We start from the raw sequence: 16,377 nt of genomic DNA, 5'->3' as shown, positions 1-16,377 counted from the left end.
CTGTGGATTCCTTTTCGAGTACAAGGTGGCCACGAAAATCACTTCTACCTCTAAAAAGTCTAGGATTTTATAATCCATTGCTCACTTTAACTCAGATCTTTTGTTCATTCAATGAGGAAGAGATTTAGAGCCAAAGAAAAGTAAAATAATAAAACTCACCAGAAATCTAAGCCAAGTGATCACTTTAAAAATCATTATCCAATGGTCTTTTTATTTATTTGTTTTTAAGTCTGGGCTGGTAAATTGAGCTAGTTAAAGACAGATTTAAATATGCATAAGGTCCTTATGACCTAGTTACCTTCAGACAGAATTCTGTCTCATTCCTTTAGGCAGTATATTCCTAGGACTAGCCAAGCATCCTACAAATACATGCCATTTTGTCACAGGCATAACTCATCCTTCCTACTTAGAAAAGACCTTCAAATTTCATATCTATATGATAGTGGTTTGGTGGCATAGACTCTGCCTATGGAAGCAATATTAAAGAGCACTATTTTAGGATGACCCTAAAAGAAATCCTGGGTTCTATATATCACCTAGTTTCAATTTGCGAGCCATGAACCCAAATTCCAGGTTGGGCTCCTCCACTAAGCCCTTTGGCTATGTCATAATGTTGTCTCTGTCCCTAAAAGGAGTAAAGAAATCCTGTCAGAATGAAACTGTTCAGGATGATCAGATCCCCATATCTCTGACTCCAGAGACCTGCCCACAGAGAAACCTGTGACACTGGAAAGCTCATATAAAAATATTCAAGGCCATGAGAAAACAAAATAGCAACTCCTTCAGTTCCTGACCAATGAGGGACCAGGGAGTCAGACTCAGCATCTGAGATTGCATGAGCCACTCACTGACTGTGGAAAAGACCTACTTATCACCAAAGAATTTAAAGCCTAGGCTCTCAGAGTGTAGCCTAGCCATAATGACATAATTTTCAACCTGGTGAAATCCTTAGAAGAAAATTTCTCCACTCTATTGTCTGCTTCTTTGTGTCATGTCCCTATCACCTTGCAAGTTAGCAGCAGAGAAAATCTAAAGAGGACAGCGGCAGTGGGGAAACTGGGGATGGTATGAGCTATGCTTGTTCACCTGCCAAATTCCACCCTCACCAGACTAGGGAGACTATGAATAAAAATGTGACCATTTGGGGCTCTGTGCCCTGTAAGGCTCCTATAATGAGAAATTCATGAAACCTGAAGAATAGCAAGCTGTCTTTTCCTAACATACGGTTCTAACAAAAATAACACTGAGTCATTGTTTCTCCATGGTGAATGTAATTTAGGGGGTGGGGGGTAGGAAGGAGGTGCCACTAAGTCAGGAATCATAGAATCCCATATCAAGTGCTTCTAAATATGAAGCTTTGGGGCAGTTCTTCCCTCTTGTTCCTGTGTGCCTAGTACAGGGCTAAGCTTATATACAGGTGCTTAATGACATGGTTTCATTGGATCTACAAATTCTATAACATAAAATGTCATACTGCTTCAACAGCTAGAAAATAGAATAATGGGTAGGGCGCTGAACTGAGAGAGAGAAGCTTGGGTTCCAGCGTTCATTCTTATCCTGGCTATGTAACCTTATATATATTATTTCCCCTCTCATAAGGTAAAAGGAGCAGCTTTTAAAAGATGACCACTAGTATCTCTTTCAGTTTAAAGATTCTATGAAATGAATTGAATTCAGTAGGGATGTTTGTGAAAGAGCAAATGCCAGAACATTGTTTTTCTTAATTATTTCTAACAGCAGCCAAAATGGTAATTAGTGTAGAAAGACTGTGAAAGAAAAAATGCAGATGATGCAAAATTGTTAAATGAAGAGATTTCACAGGGGTGAGATAATGTTAGAAAGAACTTCTTTATTAGGTGCTTCTAATAATAAACCACCCTAGACAAAGGCCAAGGTAGTGATATACCTGCTTTAAAATTGCATGCTTCAGGAGATCCCATTTGAGTAAAATGGAATCTGCTAAGTCTAATATGATTAGCTGTCTAAATGAGCACTTTATAAACCTCAGACCACTATACAGGCATCCCAAAAGTTTTACTGCAGTTTTAAGCTATATTTAAAGCACTCTGTATCCATGTCGATATTTTCTCAGTAAGTTCAATCATCATCAAATCTGCAAAAATTACATCTGGCTAAAATATCTGATACTGGAACCATTCACAGAATTCAACAACACTCAACCTCTCTTGCTAACCCACAATTTTTTTGTATTCTTATCTCTACCTAAAAGATTCAAGTACTGTGTCTACCTATGGAAAATATACCCCTGATTGATCCTTAGATAAAATAGAAAAAGGAATAAAGAGATGCCGGGCACATAAATATATTTTGGTTTTGTTTGTTTTTTTAACAACCGGAGAAATTTTTTCACAGCTTATAGAAAATTTGAATTATAATAGTTCCAAATTGATCGACTTAGATCTATTGACTAAAAAAAATGGAAACCTAAAAAGTAAAGATAGTGACTTTGCTTCAGTTTCTTAGAGAAGGGTCATCAGTGTAAAGCAATGATCACAATGAGATGATCTAAATATCCACCCAGAAAATATTTTATAACTTTACTAGTCATGGAGACATGGTGATCAGGGTCAAAAGACCACAGTGTCAGAGCTCCTGTGAGAAGAAAGGGCATTTAAGAAAAGTATATCGGGGGGGGGGGGGGCAGCTGGGTAGCTCAGTGGATTGAGAGCCAAGCCTAGAGACAGGAGGTCCTAGGTTCAAATCTGGCCTCAGACACTTCCCAGCTGTGTGACCCTGGGCAAGTCACTTGACCCCCATTGCCTAGCCCTTACCACTCTTCTGCCTTGGAGCCAATACACAGTATTGACTCTAAGACAGAAGGTAAGGGTTTTAAAAAAAAAAAGAAAAGAAAAGTATATCATGTAGCCAGAGCAAGGGAAAGTGGATTGGCAGCTGTTAAAAATTAATCTTGGAGATTTATCACTAGGTTTATAAGCATTTTTTAGTAAAGGGAAAGAAAGAGAAAAATCAGGTTTTAGCCTTTCTAACATAAGGTAGGATCAAGTCTCCCATTGCAGGAAAGTTTCTGAGGCTCTTTCTGCTCTGCCACTTGCCAGAGGTGGTCAGATAAGAGGGCTCAGGGAGAGAGAACCAGCCCAGGAGAATTAGTTCAGAGACCTCTCCAGAAGCAAAGAGAGCTCCTCAGCTTCTGAAACTGCTTTTTCAAACCTAAGCTTGTCCCTGCTCCGGGGATCTTTCCTTGGCCAATAACTTTCAAACATCATGCCATCTGCCCTGCCCTGGCCTCTTGCACTCGTATGCCAGAAACCAGCATCAGTCCATCAAACCCATGACTCTTTTTCCTATGCTGACTAACTCACTTAGGTGTACAGGATCAAAACTGGGATGTAAGTACCCTAAATATTTACCTCATCCCCAGTTGAACATTGTGGCAGAATTGATCAAATATTAAAAGGCCCACAGGAAGGTCTCCAGTGCATTGAGTAAGTCTATGAAGGTATCAGAGAAGGAGATAAACAAGAATTGCATGGGACAAGAAGGCAGAGATGGACCGGAAGCTATATGGGTAGAATGAAAATTTGATTCAACAAGGTCATGAATTTCTAGAATTTAATATTTGAAAATACTGATGTTTTAATAACAATATTAACTATGGTAAGATTCATTTAATATATTCTAATTGCCTAGTGCCAAAGGTTCCTGGCTAATAGTAAGCATTTGATAAATGCTTTGTTGACTTGACGACTTAACAGGAAATATAATAGGGCACATTAGCATTTTCTTCCAGTCATTAGAAAGGTACCAGTTATTATAGACAACCCTTTATTTTCTCCATTTAAGGTAAGGCCAATGCTGTTTCCTGGCATGGAGAACAAGAGGTGCAGTTTCCTTCTGCCCTCTGAGACTGGCCCAGGTCTTTATCAGACAGGGTGGTTACTCCCAGTCCTCACCTCATATTTTTGAAATTCTAGAACCCACAGAGAACCTAAGATTAAGAGTAGTAACAATGATAGAGAGGAAGGTATATGGCATCAAAGGAAGTTGAAAATCATGCCACCCAGCAATATAGAACCTTTAAAAAGGCAAAAAAAACAAACAAATAAACAAACCCAAATAACTGTTTTGTTCTTGTTATGTCATGAAGAACCTGATTAAAATTTTAAAAATTCCAAGGACCAATAAGGAGAGCCATCCAGCAGTCTCTCTGAGGGTCCAAGGTTACTCGTCTAGATGGAGAGCCATCCAGCAGTCTCTCTAAGGGTCTGAAGTTAATCCATCTAGATGTGACGATCTGGTCGAATTATGAGGTGAGAGACACTGTGTGCTTAGGTCCACGTGCATAGGCATCATACAGTGTTATGCCATTACATGGAGGTTTATTATATAGGCTGTTGATTATATACTTCTCTGGCACACAATCGATTTTCTACATATCTGTTTCCATGGAACTTAACAACAAGATCCATAGCCTAAGGAGATAGTCAATGAAACATTGTTTCTATAGATGAATGACATAAACAGGGTGATCTAGAGGTTAGTTCTCCCTGACTCAAGAGAATCATTGTTACTTTTGGTAAGCTTTCACAATCAATCACAATTACTTAGGAGATAGGTAACAAAACATTTCCTAGCTAGGTATGAGGTTAGAGGACAATTTAATGACAGACCAGAATTGGAGTTTTCCTCAATTTACAAGTTCTATTTTTCTTGTGTTACTTTAAAGCACCTGGTAATGTTGTCTGGTTTCTGTCCATAAACAGAATCCAGTGGAGTGTGTCTTGAAGATGATTGATGTTCTTGGCTTGCAATGGGAGTGAATGTAGCTCTGTGGAGAAGGAAAGGAGGGGGGCAATGGGTAGTGATCTTTGGGCTTTAATTCTGTAAATGCAATCTTTTTGAGGTAATAATCTAGGGGGATTAAAATGGGATATATATGTATTGATCCTATAAGTATTTGCTCTCATATTATTTCTCCTGTATTGGGGGGAGAATAATAATCATGACAAGTCCATTAGTTAGGAAAGTTGGAGAGAGAGAGGTCACAGAAGGTGGTCAGTGGGGGGAGGGAGTTGTTCTGGGGAGAGGGGAAGGGGTGCCTTGCAGTTCCCATCTACCAAACTGTGACCTTGTCAGCCAGTGGGGGGTCTATTGGCTCCCTGCAAAATTTTAAATTCTACATCTTCTATTTACAATCTATGTAAACTTTGGGAAATTACAATTTATTGTTGTAGTAACCCACAGAAACCCAAGTTTCTTCATCTGTAGAATGAGAGCACTTTTCTTCCAGCTCTAAATTCTATTACAAATTTGAAAATGGAAAGATTTAAACAGACTAAAGTTTAATATAAATGATAAGATGGAAAATTAAACTGAATACATATAAAATGGCACAAAGGACTGACCACTTGTGGTCAGAATGGACTATAAGGTAAATGGAAAAATTGGGTTCAACTTCAGACTCTGCTATTTATTACCTTTGAGACTTTCAGTAAATTACTTAATCTCTCTGAGCCTTGGTTTTTTTCATCTGTAAAACAAGAATGCATAAATTCTGTGATACTACATGGATCATATTTACTGCTATAATTTAAAAAGCAAATATAATATATGTAATAAGAGACAGAATGGCATCATGTAAAGGGAACCAGTCTCAAAAGCAGATAGATCTGAGTTCAAGTCTCACCTCTGACACCTACTGGTTGGATGGCCCTGTGCAAATCACTTAACCTCTCAGAACTAATGAGTTAAATGAGAATCTGATTTGAAATTGCCTGTATGGCCTGAACTTGGGAATAGGAAAGATTTCATTTTTCCAGTACTGTGTGTCATTATTCAGTTGTATTGGCCTCTTTGTGACCCTATTTGGAGTTTTCTTGGCAAAGATACTAGAATGGTGTGCCATTTATTTCTCCAGCTCATTTGACATATGAGGAAATTTTGGCAAACAGGGTTGAGTGACTTCTCCAGGGTCACATAGCTAGCAAGTGTCTAAGGCCAGATGTGAACTTTGATCTTCTTGACTCCAGGCCTGGTGCTCTGTGTACTGTGCCACCTAACTCTAGCTGCCCCTTCCAGAACTGTTTTAAGAGAGAATAAGGAAGGTCCACAGTTGTAGGTTTTGCCCTTCTGTACTTAGAAATGTAGTTTTAGGGCAACTGTCTTAAAATATAAGTTATAGAGAATATGCAGACCTGCAGTGGCACAAGGAATTTTCTCACCCACAATTTCCCAATGCCAGTTAAATCACAGGACCCCATTTTGTCCATAATATAAAGGTATAGAATGTAGAAACCATACCGTGATTCTCTTGTCATTCTCAACATCTATTGGGCTAGTTTGGGAACTCTAAAATACTTTCAAACATAAACACAACCATTCTTTAAAAACAGAAACAAACACTGAGGCACCTACAATTTTTGATCTTTGGATCAGTGAACTATAAAACAGAATGGAAAGTGCTTAAAAGGAAACAGAAAGTATATATTAGAAGAACTGACTGTAAGGCTGATGAATTCAGTGTATCAGAATTGGTGACAAAAGGAGACTAAATTCCCTCCTATGCTTATTTTAAGCAAACAGATCTCCCTTTCTAGTGGAAGTATAAATACTGTTTTTCTTAGAGTCAAGGAAATGGATTGAATGGGCAATTAAGGTCATTTTTTGGTTCTAGGAGTCCACAAAATCATGAAATACAAATCATTTAGTCAATCACTTATATTATCTTTAAAAGGCAGTAAACATTTAAGATTCAAATTTATAGCATTTGGCAGAGACTTTCAGAGCTTCATGTTCCTTTGAAACACACAGAAATGTACAAACAATATGCAGTTATAAATAATCAAGATATTTATCAGATTATTTACATTTCCCTTCCAAAACAAGTCATATTTTCTTCATTTGGTATTATCTAAAAGTAGTTGAGCTTCTATTCCTTTCAATAGAAAAGGACACTAACTAGGTACACATCTGAGTGCAGAGGGACAAAAGTGTCCCAGACCCCACCTTTTTTTTATTCTTTCCTTAAACAGTACTGAGTTAGAAGAGAGTAGATACAGCTAGTAGTAAGCATGAACCAAACATGACAGCTACAATTTTGGAAAAGGAGAAAAGCTAAATTCTCCTTACTCTTAGCTTTCAGCTTCTAAATATACAGGTAATTTCCAAACAGATTTCTAATCATCATAGCTATATAGTAATGACATTGTTTTTATAAATTAAACCATATACAGCAATTAGTCTTCTATTGGAAGGCTTATGCCCCTACAATATTCTATTTCTCTATCTAAAAGGATAGAAGCTAATAGATTATTCCTTTAATATATCAGAATGGTTTTCTCCAATTAAAAAAGCCACTTCTCAACTTTCCTGCCTTTCACAAATAAATTCAGAGAAATGGCTGAAATATATTCCTTTACCAGAAAAAGGTAAAATTATATTGTATACACTTATTTGTGAATAGAGATATAACAAGTAGAAGAGGGAGAGAGATAATGACTAATAGTGTTGTTAGGGAATAGAGACTCACTGAAGTACCCCTGGCATGGGCATTGTACCCCGAGAAACTTAGGCAAACTATTATCAGGGAAATTCCTCTGCTTCCTAAAGCCCAACCAAAACACCTGACCTAGGAGATTACCTTCCTTTGATTGCCCCCATTGAATAGAGATGGACAAAGAGACACACCTCATCCTTCAGTCCTCCAAATCAAGAGAACCCCCATGCCCTCAGGCTAACTTCTCCCCCTCCCTACCCCCACAACCCCTTGCTCCAGAGTCCCATCCCCACTGCTGTAGAAGAATATCAAAACCCCAGAATGGAGGCATTCTGGAAGCAACCTCCAAGTTGTTCAACCCATGCTGTCTTGCTGGCCAAAGATTTAGCATTACTAATAAATCTCTCTTTACTTTTAAGCTAAGCTTTGGTTTGTAGGTATTAAGTAAGCCTGCTTTCTCAATTGACAGTGAGGGGGTTAACTTCCAGTCAATGCCAGATCCTAATTCCCTTAGGGAAAAGCCCCACATGGTCTGGAAAGTTCTGAAGGTTTCCTTCCTCAACTGGAAGTTTCATTTCCTTCCCTTTTCTCCTAATTCAAGCATCTTCAGGCATTTGCTGAGAACTAAGCAAGTAGTAATCTATGATAAACTTTGTAACATCTTCCTTTGCTGGATATGCCCAACTCTGTATTCCAATATAGCTGTAATTTTTACCTATATATGTGGGACTGTACAAGATCCTCATATGTATGTGTATGTACACACATACATACACACACATATACTTTGTTTTGAAACCTTTTCCTATATGGCATGGAAAAGCAAGTGAAAGGACAATGTCTCCTCAGAGACACTAAAGACAGTTCTGGATTGGACACATGGAAAACATGTTCAAAATGTACCACTGCCTATTTGCCAAAGGATTTAGAGGGGACCAGTGTAATGCTCAGCTTGATCAGCTGATGCAATCTCTCCATTTGGAAGATAGAAGCTTATTAAAAAGAGGCAAAAATAGTCCCTGATTTCAAAGAACTTATCCTAGCAAGGGAGACATATGAGTAAATAGTTACAAATGGGATACATATGGAGTAGCTAGAAAGTAACCTTGAAGAGGAAGGCTCCTACACCTTAAGAGGAAGGGTGAAACAGCCTCTTGAAAGTGAATAAATGAATGAAATAATTACTAGGTGCTTGTGATACAACTAGAAAAGAAAGACCATTCTTGTTTCAACAAGCTCCCATTCTAATGGGGAAGACAATACATACAAAAGATTTCAGTTCCAAGTCAGATGGAAAAAATCTGATAATCCTAAAGTACAGTAACAATATGGAAATTGATGCTCCTTCCACTGATAAAATACTCTCCACTTCTGATATTGGATCATTGTACAATACTCTTCAACATCTCAAACAGCAAGTATCATAGACATATCAAACTCAAATGTCTAAAATAGAACTCAAGATCTTTCTTCAAATCCTTCCCCACCCCAAACTTCCCTATTACTATTGATAATACCATCAATTTCCTAGTCACCCAGGTTCAAAACTTGAGTGTTGTCCTGTACTTTTCACTCCCACTCAATGTCAGCAAGAATTTAAGTACCTATTATGTGCCAGGCATTCATCCAGCACTTCCAATCTATCACCAAATCTCTTGTCATTTGTACTTTCATAACATCTCATATTTGTTCCCTTCTTTTGAATCATAAATCCCTCTGAATTTGGGCCCTCATCATCTTTTGCCTGCAGTACTACAGTAGCCCTTAAAAAAACTGATATATTTTGGTTTTACTTCACATTCTTCACTCCTCATACACAGTCACCTCTTATTACAAAGAATTTTTTGAAAGTAGATACAAGAAAAAAATCAGCAAAACTGATCAATACAATGAATAACTATGACAATATATGCAATATTCTACACTGATATATCCTCACCAATGCAAAGGATTGATTAGAGGTGTCTTCTCAGATTTTTTCTTCTGGGATAAGCTTATTTTTCATAATTGTGTAGCATTCATTTTCTATTAACCTTTGGTATTTTGTTGCTATTGAATTTATATCATTGCTGTCTTTGTGTGTATTGTTTTCTTGGTACTGCTTACTTAACTTTCTATCAGTTCATGTAAGTCTTTCCATGGTCCTGTATCTTCATCATTTTTATTGTTTATTACAACCAGGATAATATTTCCATCCATTCACGTATCACGTTGTTTTAGCCATTCTCAAATTGATGGACATCTCCTTTGTTTCTAGTTCTGTACTATCACAAAAAGTGCTGCTGTAAATATTTTGGTGTAGTCACAAACATTTTTTTTTTTATCAATGATCTTGGGTGTACATTTTGAGAAGTGGAATCTCTGAGTCAAAGGGTATGGACACTTCATTTGTATAATTTCAAAATGCTTTCTTGAAGAGTATTAATTTTCAGGTCCACCAACAATGCATTAGTGCACCAGTCTTTCTACAATTTCTCTAATAGTGACTACTCTGGTCTTTGGTCATCCTTGTAAATTTGCTGGGTGTTAGATCAAACCTCAGGATTGCTTTGATTTTATTTCTCTTATTTTTAGTGACTTCATTAACAGCCTCCTTTGCATGTTTCCCTGTCTCAAGTTTCTCCCTTCTTAAGTCCATCCTCCATTCAACTACCAACATGATTAAAAAAAAAAAAAAGTGGAACTATGTCATATACTCTTCAACCCCTGCTCCCAGCTCTCAGCTCTAGGGGATTCCTATCACCTCTAGGCTCAAATGTAAAATTCTTTGGCATTCAAAGCTCTTCATAATGTAAACTCTTCCTACCTTTCCAGCCTTCTTATATTTTATTTCCCTCCTTCATACAGTCCAACTATACTGTCCTACTTGTAGTTTATTCCTCAAACAGGATACTTCATCTTCTATCTCCATAAGTTTGCACTGATTATATCCTCCATGTCTGGCATTCCCTGCTCCTTCAGTTCCACTTCTTAGTTTCCCTGGATTCATTCAGGTGTGGCTCAAGCCCTATCTCTTGCAAGGAGAGACAGAGGATGGAATACTAAACTCCTCCCAAAACTTTCCTTTCCTGAGGAAGGGATTTGGACTTTCAGGTCAGCCACTTTCTATCTGCCCATCTACTTGGTTTCAATTTAACCCACCCATTCTCACACACACACCATGCCAGCCACTTCCTTTTGGTCTCTGATCATATACTCATATAAAATTAGAACTCTGAGGATCTTTAAAGTAATGAGCAGTGAGAAATTAATATTAAATTAGGATTATTTTTTGAGAAATGGTTCTCCCTTTGGTCCCCAAAAACAGTTTGAATTAAAAAATATATGTCTCTCCTCCTGACTATGAAACTTGGTTGGGTACAACAAGGTTACAGGTATATCATTGGGCTGACTTTCCTTGAGACCTGCTCCTTGATTAGAACTTGATTAGGTAATGAAATCAGTGCACTAAGCAGCCAATATTTTGAAATGCAGTGCCCACCACATGGTAAAGAGGAAGGGGGCCTCTTGATGCTCTTGATGGCCTGAAGACCTCCTTTTTCTGTGATTGAGGTCTGAATTCATTTACTATGTGACTGTTCTCCAATCAGGGATGTCCTGGGAAGGGACGGAGTGATGTTGGCAAAAGGGATATATGACAAGAAGTCAGCCTTTTTGGCTTACCCAGCCTAGTTGCAAAATTATCCCTGCTTAATCCTCTGCTTTTTCTGGCCTGGTTGCTAATGCTCACATCTCTTCTTTTGGGTCCTGCTTGAGTTTTCAGAGTCTGTTCAAACTGTGGAGGGAGTCCATTGTTAGAAATCTGGAGAAGCTGATTTAATACATTAACATCTTAAAATTTAAAATACAGTCTTCAGAGAATTTCATTCATTATTGTTCTTATTTTAAATGTGATTAAATAGAAGCTTAAAGGAGTTGAGAAATTTATTTGATGAGTCAAACCATGTCTTTAAAAAACAGTGTCCTTTCTTTTCTTTCTCTGCCTATCCTCTCAAATGACAAGTAAAGGAAATGGGAAATTTCAACATCTTTAATATGAAATTTCAGTCACAGCATAGCTCTAATTTAGTTGGTAAATTTTTAGAAAATGAAGTCATCTCTATAGAGGGCAGAAACCTCTGGTGTAAGTTACTTCGAAGAACACATAAAAGTCTAGGAATTAAGTCCTTCATTAGTTCCATCGATCAAATAGTGAGGTAGTAGTATTCATCAACCAAATAAATATTAATTTCATGAATTTTCCTTGTTTAAACAGTCACAAGGAGCTATACATAAAGCACACCAAGGTTATAAAATAATTATCCAGTGAATTTGATCAATATAGATGGTTAATATGTATCATTCCTTTATTTCCTTAAAAAACAGATTTAAGGGCCTGAATTATTTAAAGAATTGTATTAACTTTCCTCTTGATTTTACATATGTAGCTATAATAAGAGACTAAGGCTGTACATGTTAACTTATTACATAATAAATGCAAGTTATTTAGTCCTGACTTCTCTGGATTACCTATTATTATTATTATTATTAAAGTTTTCCATACTATATATCAAGCATAGTGTTTTTAACCAGTTAACCAGAAAATCTTTGGGAATTTTGTTGTTTACAAACTAAGAAATATATATTCTGAAAGAATGAACTGAAGATGACTAGTGCCTACATTTCACTAAAGCGAATCTCTCCAAATGAAAAGCATCAAGAAAACCAGAAATAAGGCAGTCTTAACTCATTGCCCAAAAAGGACCCACTTAAGTCAGAACAGTGTTGATTCCATGTATAAATGTCAACTTCGATTATCAGAATATTTCCAAATACCAAGATGTTTGGCTATTAGAGGAAAAGAAAACAACCATAAATTGAATCAGTTTTCTATGACAAGAAGGTAAATGATCTGCAGAACTAAAAACATAGCTCTAAATTATTTAAAACAAATTTCTCATAACTGGAGTATATTTTCTCTTATAAAGAATAATTTCTTTATTTCTAACATTAGTTATTAAACTAACTATATAATAATGATTATTTAGCATTTATATGTCATTTTATGGTTTCAAAGACCAGTACAAATATTATCTCATTTTATTCTTATAAGAACATTGAAAATATCATTCCCATCATTCAGATAAAAAACTGAAAGAGTTTTAAGTGATTTGCCAAGGTCACACAGCTAGTAGATGTCTGAATCTAGATTTGAAGTAAGATTTAAACAATTGCTACTTGTTTGTGATACCAGAGTCTCAAGTTTTAAAAAAAATTTTCCATTGTAAATAACATAAAACTATGCAAATAATATCATTATATGTTAAAATAAAAGAAGAAATTACCTTGCCCTAGGAAACTTCCTAAAATTTTGCTATCCTGCTAAAATTTGGAAAATATAGAAGAAAAGTTTAAAAAGTGAAACTGTAATATTTCTTAAATTATCAAAGGCATGCTAAACCTTCTATTAAAGAGAGTCTGGTTAGGTTTTAAATACAGAGGAGCAAATTATTGCTTTTAGCCCCTATGTCAAAAAGTTTAGATTATCAGGCATTTAGGAATTGAAGAAACTTGGAGCTGGAAAGAAATTTAAAACAACATAATGGAAAGATTATGAACTTAAAGTCAAGAAGAGCTGGATTCCAATACTGCTTCATCTATTGGCCAGCAATATGATTCTGGGCAATTATTCAATATTTCTGAATCTCAGTTTCTTCATCTGTAAAATGGAGGTAATAATATCTATATTTTCTACCTTGAGAATAGCTGTAAGAATAACATCAGATAACACAGGTAAAGCAATTTTAAACTTGAAGATATAACTGACTGGCCCATTGTCACAAAGATAATTGGTAGCAGAAGAGAGACAAAAACACATTTTCTAATTTCTACTCTAGTGTTCTTTCCATTACATTTTATGCATTAAAATTTATTTCTCCCAAGGATATTTTTTATTCAAAACATATTACCGTGAGCATAATTTTCTGTAATAATATTAATGGCCTCAGATATATACCAATGCAAAGAATACAGTAAAGGAACATAGAGACATAAATATTGTCAGTAGTACCAGTGAGATGAAACCCATTACTGTGATACAGTAATGGAAGGTTAAACCTTGTCCAAAAAGAGTAAATGAGATAATTCTCTAGGATATTTCCATCTATATGTCTCAAGGTCATCTCACCAAATCCAAAACAGAAGTCACTATCTTTTCATCCAATTACACCTCTCTTCCTAAATTTTCCATCTCTGTTGAAGGCATCCATTGCTCTCTATCATTCCACCATATCTGACATCTTATACAATCTTACCGGGATCTCCAATACTTTCATTTATCAAATATTCTCATAAGTCATCACCACTATTCCATCTACACTTTCCTTCTTTCCCAATCTTGACCCTTTAGTAAACCAGTTCAAGTTATATTATCCTTATTACTCAAATCGCTCTCTTGTCTTATCTCTTTTTTTTTTTAGCCCTTACCTTCCATATTAGAAATAATACATGTATTGGTACCAAGGCAGAAGAGTGGTAAAGGCTAGACCATGGGGGTTAAGTGACTTGCCCAGTGTCACACAGAAAAGAAGTATCTGAGACCAGATTTGAACTCAGGACCTCCTGCCTCTAGGACTGGGTCTCAATCCACTGAGCCACGTAGCTGCCCACATTTGTCCTTTCCATAAGAAACTTAGCAAATCACAACCCTGCATCATCCTAATATCCTCTTCTTTAGCTTTTACTTGAGTGTTGCTTAAAGAATCTGGAGGAAACTATACAACTGAAGCAAATGGGTCCACTACAAATTTTTATTATCTAATCTCAATTGGATCCTCACCATAGCAAGGCAATTCTTTTACTTCCAATGCAACTCTTCAGCTTCTTGTCTACTGTGTAGAGTACTGCCATAGAGACATCTGACTATAAATAGTTCTATGCCAGAGTTCTCTAGTTTAGTGACTTGGGGTGGGGAGGGTTGCACCTTGATACTTGTGGGAAAGAGAAGAGGGATTATCTTCCATATTGCAGACAACACAAAAAGCAAGGTCAAAGATTTGTGTCTCTCTTCGGATGCCAGTGTAGCATGTTCTCTGAAGTAACTATACAAACTCCCACTATTCCTAACTATGGATCCCCAGAGCAAGATTTACTACCTTCCCTTAGGATTCTGAGTTAACCCTGAGTGATTGAGAGAGTATCTTTCCAAGCTATGTAGCTCATGAGCTCTCAAAAGTGTGTTTCCTTCTGTGATTACAAGTGATAACCATTTTATCAGTCAGTCTAAAGTAGCTTTTAAAAAGTAGTATTTTCTAATGAGGTAGAATAAAAGTAGTTGGTACAGAACACTCACCAAAGGTCTATGCCATCCTCTACCACAAGTGCTTATAGAGTCAAGAGGAAAGTGATTTCAGTCTTGGTAATCACATATGACAAAGGGTAATTCAGTTACTGAAAGTCATTTTGATAGTGTCATCAAGAGGTCCTCCTTGGCCATGGTGTAGCTTTTCTGGGGGGCTCTTTGTATAGCTTTGAATCTGGACTCCATCTTCATTTTTTTCCAGATCCAACTCCTATTTCTCCAGACTTTTCAACTTTCTTGTCAGTAGCATCCTCCCCTCAGAGATACCTTTATCTGCAGTCCTCTTTGATGATAAGCGAATATCTGCCCAGGACCATCATTTCATGAAATGCCCAGACCATCTATGCTCACTTCTCTCTTAGCTCTACTCCAAACTGTGAACTTTTCCATCTCTTCCATAGAAATATTCACCCCAAACAGACATCCATCCCACTCCCCTTTTCAGCTTCCTTTTATGTGTTATCTTGCTCCATCAGAATATAAGTTCATTGAGGGTATGGGCTGTATTTTTTATTTGTAATTGGAGTTATAGTGCTTAGCACTGAACTTTGCACAAAGTATTTTATGAATGCTCTACCTATTCATCTTGGCTCTGGACACCAGCACATCAGCCAGTTGGACTGGGTATACTGCTAAAATGGGAATGGGAGTATGGGAAATGTCCTCTAAAATTCACAAATCCTCCTTCAGACTAGGGGAGGGAGAAAATTGAGACAGACTGAAACCCAAACTCTGATTTTCTCTGTATCTCTTGCCCCCTGATTGATTCCAATGCTTTTCTAGGAGTCTGGATAGAATGTTTACTTATCTCTCCTCTTGGATCCTGAATTGTAAACTTGTATTCTATATAAAGTTTCCTTAACCAATATAAATAGATTTTCTGTCACACCCAGAGAGATATTCAGGCCATGTTCACAAATGTGATGTGCTCTCACATGATAAATGTATCCAGAGCTAAATGGGGTGAAGTGACTTTAACCTCATTGCATACATGCTCCTTTTCCTACCTTTCTCCGCTGTTATGTAATGGTAATAAGAGAAACCAACAGGATGAGGAAGACACAAAAAGGAATAGTGTGAAGGCCATCCTTTATGACCATTAGCTGTAAACCTCAAAATTTCTCAGACTTATGAATGTTAGGGGTTTCCCTCATTGGGGAATCTTCTACTTAAAAAAATTCCCTAGCAGATGGTGAGAACTCTACTTGAGTGTGGGGGCTCCTTGCCTTGGGAATATCCCTACTCCACCCTACTTAGGACTGCTTTAGGACAGAGAGCTCCTTGAGAACAATGAAAAGTACTTTGATCCATGCTTATGGAAGGGACAGGAAGTTCTTTGAGTCATGACTGTTTTAGAATTGATACAATGGGATACTAAGTACCTATAAAGGTGGGCAACTTGTAAACTACTTAGACCTAAAAGGTGAAAACTTACTCAGAGGTTTTCTCTTAATGAAATTAGTCAACACAGCAGCATTTTTTTTTTCTCTCTTACTAAAGAGATAAATCTACTCAGCTGTGAATTCAAAATGGGCTGTCTTTTGGAAAACATCTACAGTGATTG

At 36.9% G+C, this 16,377-nt stretch overlaps 1 protein-coding gene across 2 annotated transcripts in view; it reads right to left on the bottom strand.

Annotated features, from left to right (window-relative positions):
* The window catches only part of KCNG3 (potassium voltage-gated channel modifier subfamily G member 3), a 56,764-nt gene that overhangs the window by 15,822 nt on the left and 24,565 nt on the right, over nucleotides 1–16,377 (bottom strand). The gene's annotated exons all lie outside the window — the stretch shown is intronic.

Source organism: Monodelphis domestica, chromosome 1 (genome assembly GCF_027887165.1).
Source record: "Monodelphis domestica isolate mMonDom1 chromosome 1, mMonDom1.pri, whole genome shotgun sequence".
Lineage (NCBI taxonomy): Eukaryota > Metazoa > Chordata > Mammalia > Didelphimorphia > Didelphidae > Monodelphis > Monodelphis domestica.
Note: the sequence above shows the minus strand (reverse complement) of the source record. Positions and strands in the feature narration are given on the sequence as shown.